At 36.0% G+C, this 22,860-nt stretch overlaps 1 protein-coding gene across 1 annotated transcript in view; it reads right to left on the bottom strand.

Annotated features, from left to right (window-relative positions):
* MGAT4C (MGAT4 family member C) overlaps nt 1–22,860 on the bottom strand; it is a 489,918-nt gene that overhangs the window by 456,581 nt on the left and 10,477 nt on the right. The gene's annotated exons all lie outside the window — the stretch shown is intronic.

Here is a 22,860-nt window from a genome sequence, read left to right as displayed (position 1 = left end):
AATTATGTACCTTGAAGGTTGACTTCTTAATAAGAGATTAGATGTCCTGCTACAAGTGCACTTGTTACTTTGAACTAGATGGGGAAACTACTTATTAATTCAAACCGCTTTCGCAAACTGACTTTTTTCTAATTTCATCACTAGATGCTCCTTGAATCTGCTGCATTCCTGTGTTGTAAAAGATTGTTTATGTTACAGGCTAAATGCCCCTTCTCCCTGAAAAGCAAATTTAACCTGTAATGTGACTGAGCCCTAATTTGAACTTCATCAACATAAGAATCTATAATCATAATCTATGGGAAGATGAATCTTGAATTTCAATTAGGTGATGCTACATAAATCTCTTTGCTTTGCACTGGCACCCCAGACAGGTAATCTACCAGGAAATTGTGGGGAGAAAAAGAACTGGTTGAAAGGCAGGGTGACTGGGACCCCAAAGTCTTGTTTCTTCTTTATATCTATTAAAAGAAAGTCATATTACTAAATCAGCAAATATGAATTACAGAAGAAATTAATTGGGGCATTTTGTAATAGCTCCCTGAAAGACACAAGTATCAGACATTTTTTCCTACCTCAACTATCCTTTTTTTACATTTATTAACATTTATGATATACAAGATGTTATGCCAATAAGTATGTATGCAAAGGTAACTGCAGTTATGCCTATGAAGAAAGAAGGTGATTATGGAGAGAGGTGACAATCAGGTAGAGAGCCCATGAACACATAGGCATATAATGTATTGTTGAAGAAGTGATGAAACATGAGTTGGAGTAATAGGCAAAGTCCATAATGTTAAGGACTGTAATGTCAATCTAAGTTTGGATTTTTTTTCAACAAACAAGGAGATATTATGAATAATTATAAAAATCTAAAGCCAGGAAATTATATCCTCATACTTGAGTTTTAGAAAAATCATTCTGACAAGATTTTGAGAGTATAGATAAAGATTGTAAATTTTGAGAGAAAAACTATTACAGTAGTTAATAAAAAATAAGATGAAGGAAGGGAGGGAGAGAAAAGTAAGGGGTGGAAGGACAATGGGAGGAAGACTGAATTCAATTGTAATGATAGATACATTAGACGCAAGAAGGTGAATTAAGAGATACTTGGAAGGAAAAATAGTGTCTTATACATAGAAACTAATACAAATAACCTAATTATGTGTTATAGATACAAATACAAAGATGTTAAGAGGATAGTTTGGGGCTGGAGCAAACCCTGAGATATGACTACTTAAGAAAAATATATAGAATGATACAAGAAGACTAAGATTATAATTCTAATGTACCCTAATATTTAAAAAGAATTCAGAGGAGACTTCTTCAAATTCTTAGAAAGAATATCCAGAGAGGCAAAAGAGAAACTACCTAAAGAAAGACGATGTGATTAAGACAAATATCCAAAACCCTATTCAAATGTGTACTGAAATGTAGCAAATGGTAATCCTTAGTGTTCTTTGTCATAACAGTTGCAATGTAGCATTGGAGGTAAAACTTCAATTATACAAATAGGATTTGAAAAAATATGATCAGGCAATACATGACTTTAAACTATATTATAGGGCCACGATAATCAAAACAGCATGGTATTGGCAGAAAAATAGACACTCAGACCAATGGAACAGAATAGAAAGCCCAGAAATAAAACCACATATATATGGTCAAATAATCTTTGATAAAGGGGCCAACAACACACAATGGAGAAAAGAAAGCCTCTTCAACAAATGGTGTTGGGAAAACTGGAAAGCCACATGCAAAAGAATGAAACTCGACTACAGCTTGTCCCCGTGTACTAAAATTAATTCAAAATGGATCAAAGACCTAAATATAAGACCTGAAACAATAAAGTACATAGAAGAAAACATAGGTACTAAATTCATGGACCTGGGTTTTAAAGAACATTTTATGAACTTGACTCCAATGGCAAGAGAAGTGAAGGCAAAGATAAATGAATGGGACTACATCAGACTAAAAAGTTTTTGCTCAGCAAGAGAAACTGATATCAAAATAAACAGACAGCCAACTAAATGGGAAATGTTATTTTCAAACAACAGCTCAGATAAGGGCCTAATATCCAAAATTTACAAAGAACTCATAAAACTCAACAACAAACAAACAAACAATCCAATAAAAAATGGGAACTGGACATGAACAGACACTTCTCCCAGGAAGAAATACAAATGGCCAACAGATATATGAAAAGATGCTCAGCTTCATTAGTTATTAGAGAAATGCAAATCAAAACTACAATGAGATACTACCTCACCCCTGTTAGATTAGCTATTATCAACAAGACTAATGTTGGAGAGGCCGTGAAGAAAAAGGAACCCTTATCCACTGTTGATGGGAATATAAAATAATGCAATCACTATGGAAGAAAATATGGTGGTTCCTCAAAAAACTGAAAATAGAACTACCTTATGACCCAGCAATCCCTCTACTGGGTTTATACCCCAAAACCTCAGAAACCTTGATACGTAAAGACACATGTAGCCCCATGTTCATTGCAGCACTGTTCACAGTGGCCAAGACATGGAAACAACCAAAAAGCCCTTCAATAGAAGACTGGATAAAGAAGATGTGGCACATATACACTATGGAATACTACTCAGCCATAAGAAATGATGACATCAGATCATTTACAGCAAAATGGTGGGATCTTGATAACATTATACGGAGTGAAATAAATAAATCAGAAAAAAAACAAGAACTACATGATTCCATACATTGGTGGAACATAAAAACGAGACTAAGAGACATGGACAAAAGTGTGGTGGTTACCAGGGGTGGGGGGAGGGAGGACACAGGAGGGAAGGAGGGAGAGAGTTAGGGGCAGGGGGAGGGGCACAGAGAAAACTAGATAGAGGGTGACGGAGGACAATCTGACTCTGGGCGAGGGGTATGCAACATAATTTAATGACAAGATAACCTAGACATGTTTTCTTTGAATGTATGTACCCTGATTTATTAATGTCATCCCATTAACATTAATAAAAATTTATTTAAAAAAATATGATCAGGTGAGGATCACACTTAAAAAAAATACTAGGTCTAGGAACAGAATGAGAAGAAATGTTATTTAAAGAAAAATGTAGGCTATGGAAAGGGCATTTTTCCTTTTTTATACTGCAAGATATTTGTACAAATATGTATTCTAAGGGTAAAAAATCCAATAGAGATAGAGGTTGAAACTGGCCTATAAAAGAGAAATATTAAGTAATCAAAATTGTTAATCAAGGGTAGACAGGATGCAAAACCAGTTGGAAGTACATCTTGTTTGGGAGAAGGAATATGCCTTCTGTTGAAGTGAGAAAAAAATGTGGTACAATATTTCAAGATAAACTACCTGTGGAGTGAAAAGTTTAACTTCTGAGAGTCAAACTTTTCTTTATGAATCAGAACTTGATAAGTGAGGTTGATGTCAAAAGGGTAGAGGGCTTAGAGAGAAAGCTGAAATTTTATTCATGTATTTTTTTTCATTAAATTCATTGGGATGACATTGGTTAATAAAATCATATATGTTTATAGTGTACTTTTCTATGACACATGATCCACACATTGCACTGTGTGACCACTACTCAACGTCAAATCATCTCCTATCACTACATATTTGCCCCCTTTAACCTTTATCACCCCCAGTCCCCTTGTTTCTGGTAACAACCATACTGCTATTTGTGTCTATGAGCTTCAGTTTTATATCTTACATATGAATAAAACCATATAGTTTTTAGCTTTTTTTGTCTGACTTATTTCACTTAGCATAATATCCTCAATATCCACCCATGTCTCAAGTGGCACTATTTTATCTTTATTTTATGGCTAAGTAGTGTTCCATAATATGCATGTACCACATCTTCATTATCCAATCCTCTATGAAAAGACACATTAGTTGTCTCCATGTTTGGCCACCATGAATAATAAGATCACATGTATGTAAATAATAAGATCAAATGATAGTAAAAAGCCACATGCAAAATAATAAAACTAGATTACAGTTTGTTCCCATGTCCAGAAGTTATTTAAAAAAGGCTGAAGTTTTTTAAAATTACCATCATAAAGACCAGAAGAGGAGCTAACTATGATATTAAGACAAATTGCACTGATTATCCAGTTTAGGATTGACACTATAGTTGGATAATGATAAGGTTAGTGTAGGTAGCTATTATTAATAAAGGAAGGGAGAAAATGGAGTCAGACATTAACCAGAATCAACTAGGGAGAATAAGCTTGCTTTGCTAGGAAATTACAGCTTCAGACATTCTAGGGGATCCCAGCATTACCACAGCAAAGGAATTAACACACCTTCCTTCTCATATATATGGAAGAAGAACCTCCCTGGGGAAACATCCAACCCTCCAGTTGGTATTATCGGGGAAGAAGGTGGTGGTCCCTCCGCTAAGCACATATGCAGTAGAAGTCAAGATGGCATAGAAGGGGGCATGTGCAGTAGGAACTAACATGGTGACCATAAAGGGATGAAGCCTAGCCTGGGAAAAGTATCAAATTGGATAAGGAACACAGAACTCTGGAAGATCTAGGAATGGATTGGTTAGAGAGAGGACCAAAGACTTTGGGAAACTGATTAGTTTGAAGAAATGTTTGTCCTTCCCAAGCCTGAGATAATATCATCAAAACCTAACAAAGCTCTACTTTCTAGCTTTCTCCTCTTTTGCTCAGTAACATGTGCTCGCCTTGTTCATTCACGTTGTTACTCACCAAAGCAGTCCTGTAGCCCTAGCAGCCGCCTCTATTCTGGCAGACACTTAGAGTCCAAGCATGAATCTGGGTGTGGCATTGCAGCACTTGTCAGTGTGCAGCTGGCAACAGTCTAAGCTAGCCAGATGAGACCAGGGACAGACATGGACTAAATCAATGGCATACAATATTTGAATTCTGGTCCTATTTCTTGGCCTGATGATGACAAGGCTGAACTTCTTTCAAAGAAGGATGGTCTAAAATGAGACATCAGAAACCCGGTTGCAACCTTCCATTTTAACCCAGTAGATCTTACAAAACCACATTCACCACCCCTCCATGAGTGGGTCTCCTGGAATGCTTTCTAATAACTCCTGAAAGGACATTTCCACCTTCAACACCATCAGCCTTATCAATTTCAAAATCATTTCCAAAACTACACATTCACATATGTGAAGAAGAGAAAGCATTTCTGCAGATTTAGGTGCAGGGAGGACATGAACTGCACTGGATAAAGAGAATTAAAAACATAGATATGGGCGACATAGTGCTTAATTAATAGACAACAACGTGATAACAGGAGGAGCTGGAGGAAGCTCTAAAGAATAGAAAAAGGAAAGAATGAGAAACAGCATATTCAGTGTTATGTGTTGAATTGTGTTTCCTAAAAAGACATACAGAAATCCTAATGTCTGGTACGTGGAAATGTAGCTTTCTTATAAGTAGAGATTTTTCAGAGGTAATGAGGTTAAGATAGGTCATTAGAGTGGGCCCTTAATGCTATGTGACTGTTGTCACTATAAGGAGAAGAAATTCAGGCATAGGCATTCCACACTTAGAAGACATGGGAAGAAGGGGACACACAGGGAGAAGATGGTCATGTGACCTAGAGGCTGGGACTGGAGCATCTACAAACTAGAGTGTTAAGAATTGCTGGCAAACAGCAGAAGACACAAGGAAAGATTCTTACATAAAGGTTTCAGAGGAAGCATGGCCCCGCCAATATCTTGACTTAGACTTTCTAGCCCTCAAAACCATAAGCCAATAAATTTCTGTTGTTTTAAAATTATCTAAATTATGATATTTTGTTATAGCAGTCAGAATTATCATAAAAAATCAGTGTGGATCACTTAGATTTTTGAATATAGAGAAAATTAATTAGTTTCATATCCATAAAATGGTTTTCATTTTATGTTTTTGATAATTGATTTGTTTATGATATCATGGTAAAACTATGAATAAATAAATTGACAAACCCTTTAAATAGCTCAGTCTTAAAGAATATATTTTAATGCCTTTTATTAACCTGTTCAATGACCATAGTGTTGTCAAATACTGAAAGAGCCTAATAGCCCAAACAATAAAACTAATCTTCAGAAAAAAAAAGAATAAAGCTGGAAGTATTACTCTGCTGAGTTTGAACAAGTCTACAAAGTGACAATAAAACAATGTTATTGACAGAAACAAAACATGGACAGAGAGTTCAAGAGAACAAAACTGAGAACCCAGAAATAAAGCTAGATATATATAGACAAATAATTTTTGACAAAGAAGTTAACAACATACAATGGAAAATATAAACCCTTTTCATTATATGGTGCTGAGAAAACTGGAAAGTCACATGCAAAAGAATTAAATTTTATTAGTCTTTGTTGCCATACAAAAATTAACTCAAAATATATCAAAGCCTAAATGTAAGACCAGAAACAACAAATTATGAAGAAGAAAACATATATACTAAATTTAAGGACCTTGGACTTTGAGAGGATTTTGTGAATTTCTGTATTATAGAATTGTACATTTGGAACCTATATAATCTTATTACCCAATGTCACCCCAATACATGAAATTTTTTAAAAAGCAGAAGAAAAAATAAAAAAGAGCCTGAAGTTTAATGTAATTTTAGGCTAAAGTATACTGTTAAAATAAAACAAAACATAAATATAAGCATATTATATATATATATATATATTTTTTATTTATTTATATATTTATTTATTGATAGAGACTAAGAAAATCAGAGAGAAGGACATATAGGGACAGACAGACAGGAAGGATAGGAACCGACAAACAGGAAGGGAAAGGGAGAGAGATGAGAAGCATCAATTCTCTGTTGTGGCATCTTAGTTTGTCAATGATTAGTTATTGATTGCTTTGTCATATGTGCCTTGACTGGGTGGCTACAGCAGAGTGAGTGACTCCTTGCTCAATCCAGTGACCTTTGGGCTCAAGCCAGAGACCATGGGGTCATGTCAATGTCCCTATGCTCAAGCCAGCGACCCTGCGTTCAAGCTGGTGAACCCGCATTCCAGCCGGTGATCTTGGGGTCTCAAACCTGGATCCTCTGCATTCCACCCAGTCCGACACTTTATCCACCGCACCACTGCCTGTCAGGCCTGATCAGGCCATATTATAGTTTTAAATGCTGCAAAATGGAGATGATTTATTTGCATTAACTAATGATTCTATTTACCTGATTTCACATAACACTTAATTACTTTATAATTTATACAAATTAAAATAAAAATATATATTAAAATTAAACATTTAGTCTGACTTTGAATGTGGGTACCTATATATATTTTTTAACTTGTACATGCTTAGTTCTTAGAAATGATTGTACGTTCATTTTTTTGCATGGGACATATTTACAGATGTATTTGCAATTGGGAATTTTATTGCCACCTTAGATAATGTGTAGTGTAGAGAGGAAGATACAATTATGGTTTATTTTTTAACACCAATAAGGATGATGATGGTGATGATGATGATAATTAAGACCTAAACTTTAAGGAGTGCTCACTATATCACAGACTTTATAGGGATAATTCTCTTTATTTCTCAAAAACTAGCAAGCAAAATTATAAAGTAGCTGGAATTATTATGCTTATTTCATAGATATAAAAATAATAATGCTTACACCATGAGTGTCTTGCCCAAGATCATACAACTAAGAAGAGGTGGAGACCATATTGGAAACCAGTCACATCCCAGAACTTTTATGATTAATCGCTATAGAGAGTAATGGCGGGGTAGGAAGCGATACCGATAAATCTCCCCCAAAACTCAACAAGATCTTCAACCAGAAACAGAAAAACCTATACTTGGAGCTTCCAGATGCTTCACAATACACCCAAAGGTATGATTGAGTGAAAAATTGGCTAAATATATAACCAAACCCCGAAGGAAATAGGGAGTAAGAAATGCTCCGCCTTCCTCACTAACCTAAACAGGGCGGCTTTCTCTGGTAACTGTGAATATAGAAACTGAGGCGGGCAAAGGGGGTGAATACATCCAGGCCGCGAAACAAACGGCCGAACCAGGCTGTGGCACGGAGATCCAAGCTGAGGAAAATCTGATCCTGTGGCAACCCGGGCAATACAAGCTAACACTCGCGCCAAACCCAAACAAAGAAAGACAAGCGGCGCGGCCATTTTACCCGGTCTCCTGGCTGGTGCGCAGTTAGTGGGCGAGAGATTTCTTCCTAGGCCCCGGGAGTCAGTGCCCGTGTTGCCTCACGGAGAGGCAGGGTCAGAGGCCTTTCTGTGGGCCGAGGGCAGAGTCTCTGGGCAGCCCCAGCGCCCTGGGAAAGCCACGCACGGGAGGGAGTGAGAACTAATTCCAATGGTGGAGATTTTCCTTGCCGGAGGGTGTTTCACTCAGAGGGAAAGTGGCCGGCTTCATATCCTGGTTTGCACGCGCAGATAGGAGTGAGCGATTCCTCCGAGTGCCTCGGCAGTGCGCGCCCGTGTTATCGCACAGAGGGGCAGAGTCAGGGGCCTTTGTGTGGGCCAAAGCGGAATCTCGGGCTGCCCCAGCGCCTTGCAAAAGCCGCGCACAGGGACGGAGCGAGACTCAATTCCAACGCTCCAACTTTTCCCTGCAGTCGGGGTTTCACTCAGAGCGTGAGACTGCTGGCCAGATATCATGGTCGCAGACAGTGAGTGAGAGTTTCCTCCAAGCGCCCCGGAAGTGGGCACCCGCTTGTGTTACCGGACAGAGTGGCAGAGCCAGAGGTCTGTGAGTGGGTGGAGAGCCCGCCTGATTATGCTAGCAGCTCTGACTGACTGAGCTTTACCCAGAGCCCTGTGCTGAGTGGAAATAGAGTGGGGAGTTGCCAGCTCTTTGAGCCTCTTACTATCCAGGCAGAGGCAGCAGCAACCCCATAGCTGGATTATCAGGCTACTAATTGAGGAAGGAAAGACTAGGAGAAAGGCTCCAGGAACACGAACTCTCACACTGTCGGAGCCTATAAATGCTAATGAGCTTCGACTGTCAACGAGACTAAAGCACAATACATGACATTCCCATAGAGACTTATCAACTGCAAACCTCCACCTGAGCGTGCCAAAGGGGCAAAACCCGGGGTACAGAGTCACTGACCAGGAAGAGGGAGAGAAAAGAAAAAGCAAGAAGATAACCTCTCAAAATCAAGAATAATCTGCAGACTTTATAACCTATCCCATTTTATTATATTTGTTCGTTTGTTTCTCTTATCTTCATTCTTGATACTTTTTTTTTCCTCCTCCAATTTGGCCGATTAACTCTCTACCGGTCTTACTCTCTCCTCTCCTTGAACTACACTACCCATAAGTGTTACATCTCCCATTATCTTTTCTCTTCTCTTCCTTTCTCTCAATGAGGGTTGCACTCCAAAACCCTTAACTCTCTCTCTCTCTCTCTCCTTTCTTTTTTCTTCTTTTAGTGGTTCCCTCTTTTTTTCTCTCTCTCTCTTTCTTTTCTCCCTCTATATTAGTTTCTTCCTTTCTCCTTTAAAACTCCTCTCATTCAAACCTCAATAACAAACAAATTATCTTATCTGGGACTCAAACTTATGTTTGTGGCATTTTGGGGGGTTTTTACTTCACCTTTTTAACTCACTAGCAGTGCTCCCATACCTGGCTCTCCATATTATCTAGTTCTTGTTCCACTAAATACAATAGTAATTTTTTAATTTGTCCCCCCATTTTTTTGTTTTCCTCTTAATCCTCTCATCATAACTCTTAGACAACCAACACCTAAAAGTAAATCATTTTATTCCTGACCCAAATTTTTTCCTTATTTGCTTTTTGTGGGTCCATACGCTCTTTTTTTTTTTTTTCTTTTTTTGCCCCTTTATTACTTTTCCCCAATTCAGGCCCTCCATCACAGGCATTGTTTGTTATAATTCACAGTCCACCACAAGATTTTCTCAAGAAAGAGGGGAGAGGAGAGGAGAGGAAAAAAGGAGGGGGGGAATAATTTCCTTTTTTTTAAAAAATTTTTATTTTATTTTATTTTTCTTTATTTCATTATTAATTTTTTTAAAAAAAAACAACTCTTTTCGATTTTTTATTTTTTTATTATTTTTTTAAACTTTTTATACTTTATTAAATCTCATTAATACTCTCAACAAAACCACCCTCAGATGCCATTAAGGAAGAGAAAATCGAATATCATGGATACAAAAGAAAGAGAGGTAACTCAGCTAGATGAGGAAAAATCTATGGAGAAAAAATTTAATATATTGGAAACCTTGGAGCTAAATGACAGAGAATTCAAGATAGAAATCCTAAAAATCCTCCGAGATATACAAGAAAACACAGAAAGGCAATTTAGGGAGCTCAGAAAACAACTCAATGAACACAAAGAATATATGTCCAAGGAAATTGAAACTATAAAAACAAATCAAACAGAGATGAAAAACTCAATTCACGAGCTGAAAAACGAGGTAACAAGCTTAGCTAATAGAACAGGTCAGATAGAAGAGAGGATTAGTGAAATAGAAGACAAGCAACTTGAGGCACAACAGAGAGAAGAAGAAAGAGACTCAAAAATTAAAAAAAAATGAGATAGCCCTACAAGAATTATCTGACTCCATCAAAAAGAATAACATAAGAATAATAGGTATATCAGAGGGAGAAGAGAGAGAAAATGGAATGGAGAACATACTCAAACAAATAATAGATGAGAACTTCCCAAGCCTGTGGAAAGAACTAAAGCCTCAAGTTCAAGAAGCAAACAGAACTCCAAGTTTTCTTAACCCCAACAAACCTACTCCAAGGCATATCATAATGAAATTGACACAAACCAACAGCAAAGAAAAAATTCTCAAGGCAGCCAGGGAAAAGAAGAATACAACATATAAAGGAAGGCCCATTAGATTATCATCAGATTTCTCAGCAGAAACTCTACAAGCTAGAAGAGAGTGGACCCCAATATTTAAAGTCCTGAAAGAGAGGAACTTTCAGCCACGAATACTATACCCATCAAAGCTATCCTTCAAATATGAAGGAGAAATAAAAACATTCACAGATACAGAAAAGATGAGGGAATTTATCATCAGAAAACCCCCACTCCAGGAATTACTAAAGGGGGTTCTCCAATCAGATACAAAGAACAAAAAAAAACAGAGCCACAAGTAAAAGCTCCAAGAAGAAAACAATAAAACCAAATTTAAACTGTGACAACAACAAAAAGAAAGAGGGGGAGAAGATGGAGATTAACAGTAGCAAAGGACGATGGAGTGCAAAAGTACTCACAAAATAGTGCGCTACAATGAACAGGGTAGGAACCCTTTTCATTACTCAAAGGTAACCACCATTGAAAAAACCACCACAGAAGCACATGAGATAAAAAAGATAGCAACAGAGGAAAGATGTATGGAATACAACCAAATAAAAACAAAAGATAGAAAAACAAAAGAGAAGGATCAAACAAGACACAAAACTAACAGAAAGCAAGATATAAAATGGCAATAGGGAACTCACAAGTATCAATAATTACACTAAATGTAAACGGATTAAACTCACCAATAAAAAGGCACAGAGTAGCAGAATGGATTAAAAAAGAAAATCCAACTGTATGCTGCCTACAGGAAACTCATCTAAGTAACAAGGATAAAAACAAATTCAAAGTGAAAAGCTGGAAAACAATACTCCAAGCAAATAACATCCAAAAAAAAGCAGGTGTAGCAATACTCATATCGGATAATGCTGACTACAAGACAGGAAAAGTACTCAGAGACAAAAATGGCCATTTCATAATGGCTAAGGGGACACTGAATCAAGAAGACATAACAATTCTTAATATATATGCACCAAACCAAGGAGCACCAAAATATATAAGACAGCTACTTATTGACCTTAAAACAAAAACTGACAAAAATACAATCATACTTGGAGACCTCAATACACCGCTGACGGCTCTAGATTGGTCATCCAAACAGAGAATCAACAAAGACATAGTGGCCTTAAACAAAACACTAGAGCACCTGGATATGATAGACATCTACAGGACATTTCATCCCAAAGTGACTGAGTATACATTTTCTCCAGTGTACATGGATCATTCTCAAGAATTGATCATATGTTGGGCCACAAAAACAACATCAGCAAATTCAGAAAAATTGAAGTTGTACCAAGCATATTTTCTGATCATAAAGCCTTGAAACTAGAATTCAACTGCAAAAAAGATGAAAAAAATCCCACAAAAATGTGGAAACTAAACAACATACTTTTAAAAAATGAATGGATCAAAGAAGAAATAAGTGCAGAGATCAAAACATATATACAGACTAATGAAAATGACAATACGACATATCAGAATCTATGGGATGCAGCAAAAGCAGTGATAAGAGGGAAGTTCATATCACTTCAGGCATATATGAACAAACAAGAGAGAGCCCAAGTGAACCACTTAACTTCACACCTTAAGGAACTAGAAAAAGAAGAACAAAGACAACCCAAAACCAGCCGAAGAAAGGAGATAATAAAAATCAGAGCAGAAATCAATGAATTAGAGAACAGAAAAACTATAGAAAAAATTAATAGAACAAGGAGCTGGTTCTTTGAAAAGATCAACAAAATTGACAAACCCTTGGCAAGACTTACCAAGGAAAAAAGAGAAAGAACTCATATAAACAAAATCCAAAATGAAAGAGGAGAAATCACCACGGACACCGTAGATATACAAAGAATTATTGTAGAATACTATGAAAAACTTTATGCCACTAAATTCAACAACCTAGAAGAAATGGATAAATTCCTAGAACAATACAACCTTCCTAGACTGAGTCAAGAAGAAGCAGAAAGCCTAAACAGACCTATCAGTAGAGAAGAAATAGAAAAAACCATTAAAAACCTCCCCAAAAATAAAAGTCCAGGCCCTGATGGCTATACCAGCGAATTTTATCAAACATTCAAAGAAGACTTGGTTCCTATTCTACTGAAAGTCTTCCAAAAAATTGAAGAAGAAGCAATACTTCCAAACACATTTTATGAGGCCAACATAACCCTCATACCAAAACTAGGCAAGGATGGCACAAAAAAAGAAAACTACAGACCAATATCTCTAATGAATACAGATGCTAAAATACTAAACAAAATACTAGCAAATCGAATACAACAACATATTAAAAAAATAATACATCATGATCAAGTGGGATTCATCCCAGAATCTCAAGGATGGTTCAACATACGTAAAACGGTTAACGTAATACACCATATCAACAAAACAAAGAACAAAAACCACATGATCTTATCAATAGACGCAGAAAAGGCTTTCGATAAAATACAACACAATTTTATGTTTAAGACTCTCAACAAAATGGGTATAGAAGGAAAATATCTCAACATGATAAAGGCCATATATGATAAACCATCAGCTAACATCATATTAAATGGCACTAAACTGAAGGCTTTCCCCCTTAAATCAGGAACAAGACAGGGTTGTCCACTCTCTCCACTCTTATTTAATGTGGTACTAGAGGTTCTAGCCAGAGCAATCAGACAAGACAAAGAAATAAAAGGCATCCATATCGGAAAAGAAGAAGTAAAGGTATCACTTTTTGCAGATGATATGATCCTATACATCGAAAACCCCAAAGAATCCACAAAAAGACTACTAGAAACAATAAGCCAATACAGTAAGGTCGCAGGATACAAAATTAACATACAGAAGTCAATAGCCTTTCTATATGCCAACAATGAAACAACTGAGAAGGAACTCAAAAGAATAATCCCCTTCACGATTGCAACAAAAAAAATAAAATACTTAGGAATAAACATAACAAAGAATGTAAAGGACTTATATAATGAAAACTATAAACCATTGTTAAGGGAAATCGAAAAAGATATAATGAGATGGAAGAATATACCTTGTTCTTGGCAAGGAAGAATAAATATAATCAAGATGGCTATATTACCCAAAGCAATATACAAATTTAATGCAATTCCCATCAAACTTCCAATGACATTTTTTAAAGAAATAGAGCAAAAAATCATCAGATTTATATGGAACTATAAAAAACCCCGAATAGCCAAAGCAATCCTAAGGAAAAAGAATGAAGCTGGGGGCATTTCAATACCTGACTTCAAACTCTATTATAGGGCCACGACAATCAAAACAGCATGGTATTGGCAGAAAAATAGACACTCAGACCAATGGAACAGAATAGAAAGTCCAGAAATAAAACCACATATATATAGTCAAATAATTTTTGACAAAGGGGCCAACAACACACAATGGAGAAAAGAAAGCCTCTTCAATAAATGGTGCTGGGAAAACTGGAAAGCCACATGCAAAAGAATGAAACTGGACTACAGTCTCTCCCCCTGTACAAAAATTAACTCAAAATGGATCAAAGATCTAAACATAAGACCTGAAACAATTAAGTACATAGAAGAAGACATAGGTACTCAACTCAGGGACCTGGGTTTTAAAGAGCATTTTATGAATTTGACTCCAATGGCAAGAGAAGTGAAGGCAAAAATTAATGAATGGGACTACATCAGACTAAGAAGTTTTTGCTCAGCAAGAGAAACTGATAACAAAATAAACAGAAAGCCAACTAAATGGGAAATGATTTTTTCAAACAACAGCTCAGATAAGGGCCTAATATCCAAAATATACAAAGAACTCATAAAACTCAACAACAAACAAACAAACAATCCAATAAAAAAATGGGAAGAGGATATGAATAGACACTTCTCCCAGGAAGAAATACAAATGGCCAACAGATATATGAAAAGATGCTCATCTTCTTTAGCTATTAGAGAAATGCAAATCAAAACGGCAATGAGATACCACCTCACACCTGTTCGATTAGCTGTTATTAGCAAGTCAGGTAATAGCAAATGTTGGAGAGGCTGTGGAGAAAAAGGAACCCTCATACACTGTTGGTGGGAATGTAAAGTAGTACAACCATTATGGAAGAAAGTATGGTGGTTCCTCAAAAAACTGAAAATAGAACTACCTTATGACCCAGCAATCCCTCTACTGGGTATATATCCCAAAAACTCAGAAACATTGATACGTAAAGACACATGCAGCCCCATGTTTATTGCAGCATTGTTCACAGTGGCCAGGACATGGAAACAACCAAAAAGCCCATCAATAGATGACTGGATAAAGAAGATGTGGCACATATACACTATGGAATACTACTCAGCCATAAGAAATGATGACATCGGAACATTTACAGCAAAATGGTGGGATCTTGATAACATGATACGAAGCGAGATAAGTAAATCAGAAAAAAACAGGAACTGTATTATTCCATACGTAGGTGGGACATAATAGTGAAACTAAGAGACATTGATAAGAGTGTGGTGGTTACGGGGGGGAGGGGGGAATGGGAGAGGGATAGGGGGTGGGGAGGGGCACAAAGAAAACAAGATAGAAGGTGACAGAGGACAATCTGACTTTGGGTGGTGGGTATGCAACATAATTGAATGACAAGATAACCTGGACTTGTTATCTTTGAATATATGTATCCTGATTTATTGATGTCACCCCATTAAAAAAATAAAATTATTAAAAAAAAAAATCGCTATACTGCTTGAGTAAATTTTATAATTATGTATTCGAAGAGTACAAATCCATTTCACTTACTTTCTGGTCTTTCTTTTTTTTTTTTATTAAATAGCCATATCCATTTCAAAAGGCTTTTGATAAAAGAGTTTATAATCTTAATTTTCTCATTTACAACCCTACTTATACTAATTGGAGATAAAGAAAACAAACAGGGTATGTAATTTTGAGTCATACAAATAAACATAAGTCTGGGTTATGCCACAGTGGTTGGTGGATTGTCTGAGTATTTAACACAAAATATTCAATGAATAAGTCTTCAGTTTTAAAAAAGATGAATAAGTTAATATATAAATTAATATTTAAAGAATTCTGCAAAGAACTGTGTTTGCCAGCAACTATTAAAAGCTAGTAAGAAACAAGGCAAAATGGCCCTGGCCGGTTGGCTCAGTGGTAGAGCGTCGGCCTGGTGTGCAGAGGTCCCGGGTTCGATTCCCGGCCAGGGCACACAGGAGAGGCGCCCATCTGCTTCTCCACCCCTCCCCCTCTCTTTCCTCTCTGTCTTTCTCTTCCCCTCCCACAGCGAGGCTCCATTGGAGCAAAGATGGCTCGGGCGCTGGGGATGGCTCCTTGGTCTCTACCCCAGGCGCTCGAGTGGCTCTGGTCGCAACAGAGCGATGCCCCCTGGTGGGCGTGCCGGGTGGATCCCGGTTGGGTGCATGCGGGAGTCTGTCTGACTGTTTCTCCCCATTTCCAGCTTCAGAAAAATACAAAAAAAAAAAAAAAAAGAAACAAGGCAATAAAAAAATAAATTTTAGTTAAGATAAAAAGAAAAGAGTACTAAAAAGATTTAAATGTACCTTAGGAAATGAAGACAACTATAGAAATTTGATTGGATTTTGTCAAGAAACGGATCTGTGAAATAATGCTGGTAAAAGTTGAGGTCAAATATTTTGCAGAAATGAGTTCCTAGAAAAGTCCCATTTTTTTTACCTAAAACAATTTACAGAACTCTTTCTAGTTTTGTAAGTTGTTATGGTTATTTCAAAAAGGTTTATAGTAGAAAACAGTAAAACAAAACATTTTCAAAATATTTCACCTACAAGATAGTGTATTTCAATCAAATGTATTTATAGAATCATGAGGAAAATAATGTATCATTATTTCTCTCTTCATATCAAATAACTTCATGATGTTGTATAATCACTGTTTAAATATGGGGAATTAATGGAACATTTAATTAAATAGTGAGATTTTTATACCTAAATTAAGAAATTTCTTAACCTGTATAGATCCATTGAAAATTTTAGAGAAAGACAAGTGCCATATAATTTCACTTATAGGTAGAATGTAATTAAAAAAATATACTAACAAACACATAGATAAAAATAACAGACTGACAGCTGTCACAGGCAAGGGAGAATGTGGGGTTAGGTGAAAAAAGTGATAGTATTATGCAAAAAAAACAACAACAAACAAACATCATAGATACAGACAATAATATGGTGTTTACCAGAGGGAAAAGGGTGGTAGAGGAATGTAGAAGAAGTTAAAAAGTGTATAAATAGGGATGGAAGAAAACTTAAATTGGGTGGTGAACACACAATACAATACACAGATGATGTATTACTATTGTATGTATTATATTAAACCTATATAATTTTATTAACCAATGTCATTCCAATAAATTCAATAAAAATAAAAATTCCAGCTAAAAATCCTTTATCGCAAACCCAAATCCCCAATGGTTTGGATCCAGTAACTTAAAGAGAAAGAAAGAATCCTGGTTTTCTTTCAGTCTCTTTGTGTGTGTATACAACTGTCAAAACTAAAACAGTGTCAATGTGAATCTAGATTTACTATAGTTTATAAGTTTATATATTTAAGTATCTCTATGTAAATTATAATGAATATATAAATATATGCATATTCACATAATATATTTCTAAAATATATATACCAAAGATAATAATAGTAAAGTCATGTACACAGAGCAATGGAGAGTAATATTTTGGTATTTAAAGAGAAATTAAGAGAGAAAGCCATTTTAATTCACAGTGTTGTCTTGTGGTCATTGGGTAGTAAAAAGATGAGCCCAAAGTATTAGTGAGGGGTGTGTGTTTTGGCACTGGGGGCAGAAGTGTTAATTTTGATTCTATTTATTAAGGGAGTTGTGGCGGGACTTTGAAAAAACATGAATGAAGATCATTTTGTATGTATGGGTTGACTGGAAAGGCAAGTCTGAGGCAAAAAGTGATGGAAAAAAACTTGTTTACACTTAGCATAAATAGATTGTTCCCTTTAGTGAAGGAATTGCCCTTAAAGTCCATGATTTAAAAAAAAAAGTAACTATTTAATTTGTTTCTTCAACTCGGGTAAAAATGTAGACCTTGATAAAAATATATTTTCCAAGGGAGTTTTTCTGTTTAAGTTAAATTCTAAGTAGCAAGCTATTCATCATATTATAAATTTGAATAAAATTTATAGTACTACAAAAAAAGATGGGGCCGGCCCTGGCCAGTTGGCTCAGCGGTAGAGCGTCGGCCTGGCGTGCGGGTGACCCGGGTTTGATTCCCAGCCAGGGCACACAGGAGAAGCGCCCATCTGCTCCTCCACCCCTCCCCCTCTCCTTCCTCTCTGTCTCTCTCTTCCCCTCCCGCAGCCAAGGCTCCATTGGAGCAAAGATGGCCCGGGCGCTGGGGATGGCTCCTTGGCCTCTGCCCCAGGCGCTAGAGTGGCTCTGGTCGCAGCAGAGTGACGCCCTGGAAGGGCAGAGCATCCCCCCTGGTGGGCAGAGCCTCGCCCCTGGTGGGCGTGCCGGGTGGATCCCAGTCGGGTGCATGCGGGAGTCTGTCTGACTGTCTCTCCCCGTTTCTAGCTTCAGAAAAATACATAAAAAAATAAAAAAAGATGGGGCCAAGTTGTAGCAACTTAAAATACAGATTCACTGTCTAGGTGAATTTCAAACATTACCAGTCTCTAAGTAATAAACCACAAAAACATTACAATACTCTACAAACTACATTGTGCTTTGGGGTGTCTAACAATTTACATTCTAAATCACCTGAAGTTTATAATAACTCTAGTTTAGGAATATAATCCAATCTCATAAGGACTACCACTTGAACTATTTGGCCATAAAAACCGATGTATACTTCATTACTTAATATATTTTTCTGGAAAAATTTGAATCATAGCCAAATCAGAGTTGGGCTGAAACTCTCAATATTCTTTCAAGTAGTACCCATCACAATTTCCTTTTTCATAGGAAAGAACCAAAAAAATGTAATTTGGATCAGAATATGAACAACCTCTTTGGATAAAACATCTTTAACTTAGGTCCTTTCTGCTCTTATTTTTATTTTGAGAGTTTCCATATAACAGAAGTGAGAGAAAGCATTTTTATTTAATACTATTAATGTTCAGATGTTCAATTATACTAAAAAATGTTTAAGATATGTCTATGTTTAATATTACTATTCTAATCCTTCGTGAAATAGTGACTTTAACATTTAGGTTTATGACATAAGGACCCAGAAATTGGGCCCTTAATACATTTATTAAATCTATTATTAATCATTAAAGGTTGAATTCAACTGAGGCTAATTACTTTGCTTTTCCAAAATCTTTCTGTTACATAGTAGTAATATTTTCCTGATAGTCTTATAGGTATATATTATTCCAAAAACTCATATTTCACAGTTGGTCAAGAAGCCTAATACTTTTTAAAATACCTTAGGATAAAATTTAAAATATAAGGAGAAAAACATCAATCTCAGACAATTTCCCATAATGTTAAATATATTCTGCCAAAGCCCTGGCCGGTTGGCTCAGTGGTAGAGCATCGGCCTGGTGTGCGGGAGTACCGGGTTTGATTCCCGGCCAGGGCACCCAGAAGAAGCACCCATTTGCTTCTCCACCCCTCCCCCTCTCCTTCCTCTCTGTCTTTCTCTTCCCCTCCCGCAGCCGAGGCTCCATTGGAACAAAGTTGGCCCGGGCGCTGAGGATGGCTCCATGGCCTCTGCCTCAGGTGCTAGAATGGCTTTGGTCGCAACAGAGCAACACCCCAGATGGGCAGAGCATCGCCCCCTGGTGGGCGTGCCGGGTGGATCCTGGTCTGGTGCATGAGGGAGTCTGTCTGACTGCCTTCCCATTTCAAACTTCAGAAAAATACACACACACACACACAAAATATATATATACATATATATATCTATGTGTATATATATTATGTGTGTGTATATATATATATGTATATATATATGGTCTACCGGAAAGTTCTGTCCATTTCTGGAATAAAACAAAATACAAATTTTTCTTACTGTCAATAAACTTTATTAAATAACATAATTGCCATTATTATTAATGATTTCTTGTCAGCGTGAGGGCAATTTGTATATCCCATTTTTAAAAAATGTTTTATTTTTGGATGCAAAAAATTGAACCAGTGCTTGTTTGATATCTTCTTCATTTTTGAACTTTTTGGCCTTCAAAAAATTTTGTAAGGACAAAAACAAGTGATAGTCAGACGTTGCTAAGTTCAGGGAATATGGTGGATGCAACAGACATGCTTCGTAGCATTTCTTCTTTGTTGAAATTCGTAAAAATTACAGTGGCGTAAATGAACTTTATCAGTAGCCATGGGTACCCTATCGCTTCACACATTAAGACTAACGTGAATCAACTTTGTTTTAGTTAATTTGCTACATCAGTATGTATACATTAAGTGATAAAAATAGAGAGGCACACATGCGCCAAATAAACGTGCTTACGTGTCAAAACTTGTTGTGATAGAAACGGACAGAACTTTCCGGTAGACCTTATATATTCTACTATAAATTCAAAGAAATACAAAATATTTAATTATGAAGCATGAGCAGAAGTCATGAACTTGAATCTGTCATTCTCCATAGTCAATTAATTTATTATATAGACAATATTAGCAGAATACAAGAACTAAGTTACTAATGTTTTGGTACAAGATACAATTTTGCTAGAATCACAGCTTAACTTTGGGGTTTCTTTCAGAGTCAGGATGATATAAAGTGACAGAGAGACAGCAATCAAAACACTCAGCACCATGATGAATGGAGATAGTAAAATCTGCTTCTGTTCAAAATCTGCCTTTGCATTATCACTATCCCTCTTTTCTCCCACTTTCATGCTGGCTTAAACAGAGTTAACTGAAGTACAAAATTCTATCTGCCGATATATTGTTATTGCTCTAAACGTTGGAACTGGGAGAAGGCCTAGATAGCTGCCTTACCATTAAAAATAGAATTTACGGGAAACCAATTTCTTTTCGAAACTTACTCACATATCAGCTAAAAGAACATCAATATCTCTGAAAGAGTCATGCATTTGGAAAAATATCATTTTTCAACTCCTGACAATCTTAAAAATTGCTATAGCATATAAAAACACAAACATTCCAATAGCTTTTGTCATAAGGAAGCAATGGAGCCTAAATCTTCTGACCAACAAGCAACTTCTGTGTCAAAGAGTTAGTATTTTAAAATCAATTTTTATGCCCATGGTTACTCCCATTTTGAAACAAAACATAAATTCTGTATTTTTTCTTTGTAAAATATGGGTATTTTGGCTAGAGCCCCAAAACTCAACAAAGATATTGTAAAATAATAAAATTTGTATATGCAAGAAATTAGGTTCCATTTCAATACACTATTCTGAAGAATATTATAGCTGGGTTTTCTTTTTCTGTTGAAAAAATATATTTTGGTTACAATAAAAACCAGTAGTGACTCCCTCCAACAAAGGCTTAATATATCTGATTTGTCAAAGTCAACAGTCCTGCTAATCTCTCCCACAAGTGTCAAATGCTGAGAGTTACTACCTATTCATTTTGTCGTGCAGCATAGGGAGAAAGGTGGACAATGTGTAGAAAGTAATCTACACAGACATCAAAATAAAATGGGCTTCTTAGGCACAACTATAAGAAAGATGCAGCAAGAATTAGAAAATCAGCTGTTTCATGAACTTTCGTTGGCAAGCCTCTGCTTGTATGTACTGTTTACTTGAACGCAAATTATTCCTAACTTCACTGTACTAGTTAATGAATGTCTTAAGACTACAAAAATGTTTTGTATTAGTGTCAAAATGTTATATGTTTTTCTGACTATATAGTCAAGAGTGAAGTGAATAAAATATTATTAAATAAAAAATTCCCTGAAAGTTTTAAAGTAATATTATTACTACCACTGAACCTAAAATAAGTGTTTCAGCCAGAGTGTTAATATTATATCAGTCTATAAATTTTGTATTTTAAAAAAAATTGTCTTTGGGAAGTTTAAGGAGATATATGGCAACCATATTTGTGTTTAGTTCTATCAATACAAATAGATTTTTTTATAATGGAACAACTAAAATATTACTATTAACTAGTATAAGATATCTTTATTCAATACAGGTATGTTGATATATGCATACATAAATGCATAATTGTGTGTGTGTGTGTGTGTGTGTGTACAGGGGTCATGTTGTAACTAAATTACATCTTCATGTAAATACAAATTCAATGATTCTACAAATGCCTTACAGTAGAAGAGAATATGAAAACCAGGAAAACACAAATCTTGATGTTTTAAAATATTCACCCCCATTGCATTAAAAAGTTTTATCATTATTTTTCACATCTCAATAAAGGTAAAGTCAAAGTGAGAACTTTCGTTGTAAATATGTGTTCACTTAGGTTTATAAACCATATGGGGAAGATATTTAGAATAAGAAAGTCACAGATGTAGGGTAAAGGAAAAATAAGGAGGTCTAAGTTTTCTGAATATAGAATCTTTCACTTTCAAAAAATTATATGGAAATAAATTATTAGTTTTGATTATCAAATCATGAAAAATTTACTTGAATATTTGTTTTTGAATGTAAGAAATAAAAATTAAAGTGAGTTTTTACTTAACAGTTTAGACTTGTTGGTTAATTAATATATATATATATAATAAAACATATAAAATTTAAAAACGTCTTAGGAACAATGGATTTAAATCAGAAAAACCTGGGTTCCAGAATCATTTCTTCCACATATTAACATACGTAAGCCTCTATTTTGTTACCTATAAAAGAGAAATATTATAGTGCTTCTTATGTTTGTTAAGAGGTTTCTCTTAATCTTCTCTTAAGATTCTTTTCACTTTTTTCCTCCAACAATCACTGGAAGTGCACTATGCAAGCTCCACACTCCAGGATGACACTCCTAACAGCCAAGCTATCTGACCAGGGCTTAATTTTTTAATTTATTGATAGAGACACAAGAAAGGAAAGGAGGGGGGTGAAGGGGGAAGGGAAGCATTTATTTGTAGTTGTGTATTTATTGGTTGCTTCCTGAGTATGCCCTGACTGGGAGTC

This window comes from Saccopteryx leptura, chromosome 2 (assembly GCF_036850995.1).
Source record: "Saccopteryx leptura isolate mSacLep1 chromosome 2, mSacLep1_pri_phased_curated, whole genome shotgun sequence".
Taxonomy (NCBI): Eukaryota; Metazoa; Chordata; class Mammalia; order Chiroptera; family Emballonuridae; genus Saccopteryx; species Saccopteryx leptura.
This window is presented reverse-complemented; position numbering and strand designations above follow the sequence as displayed.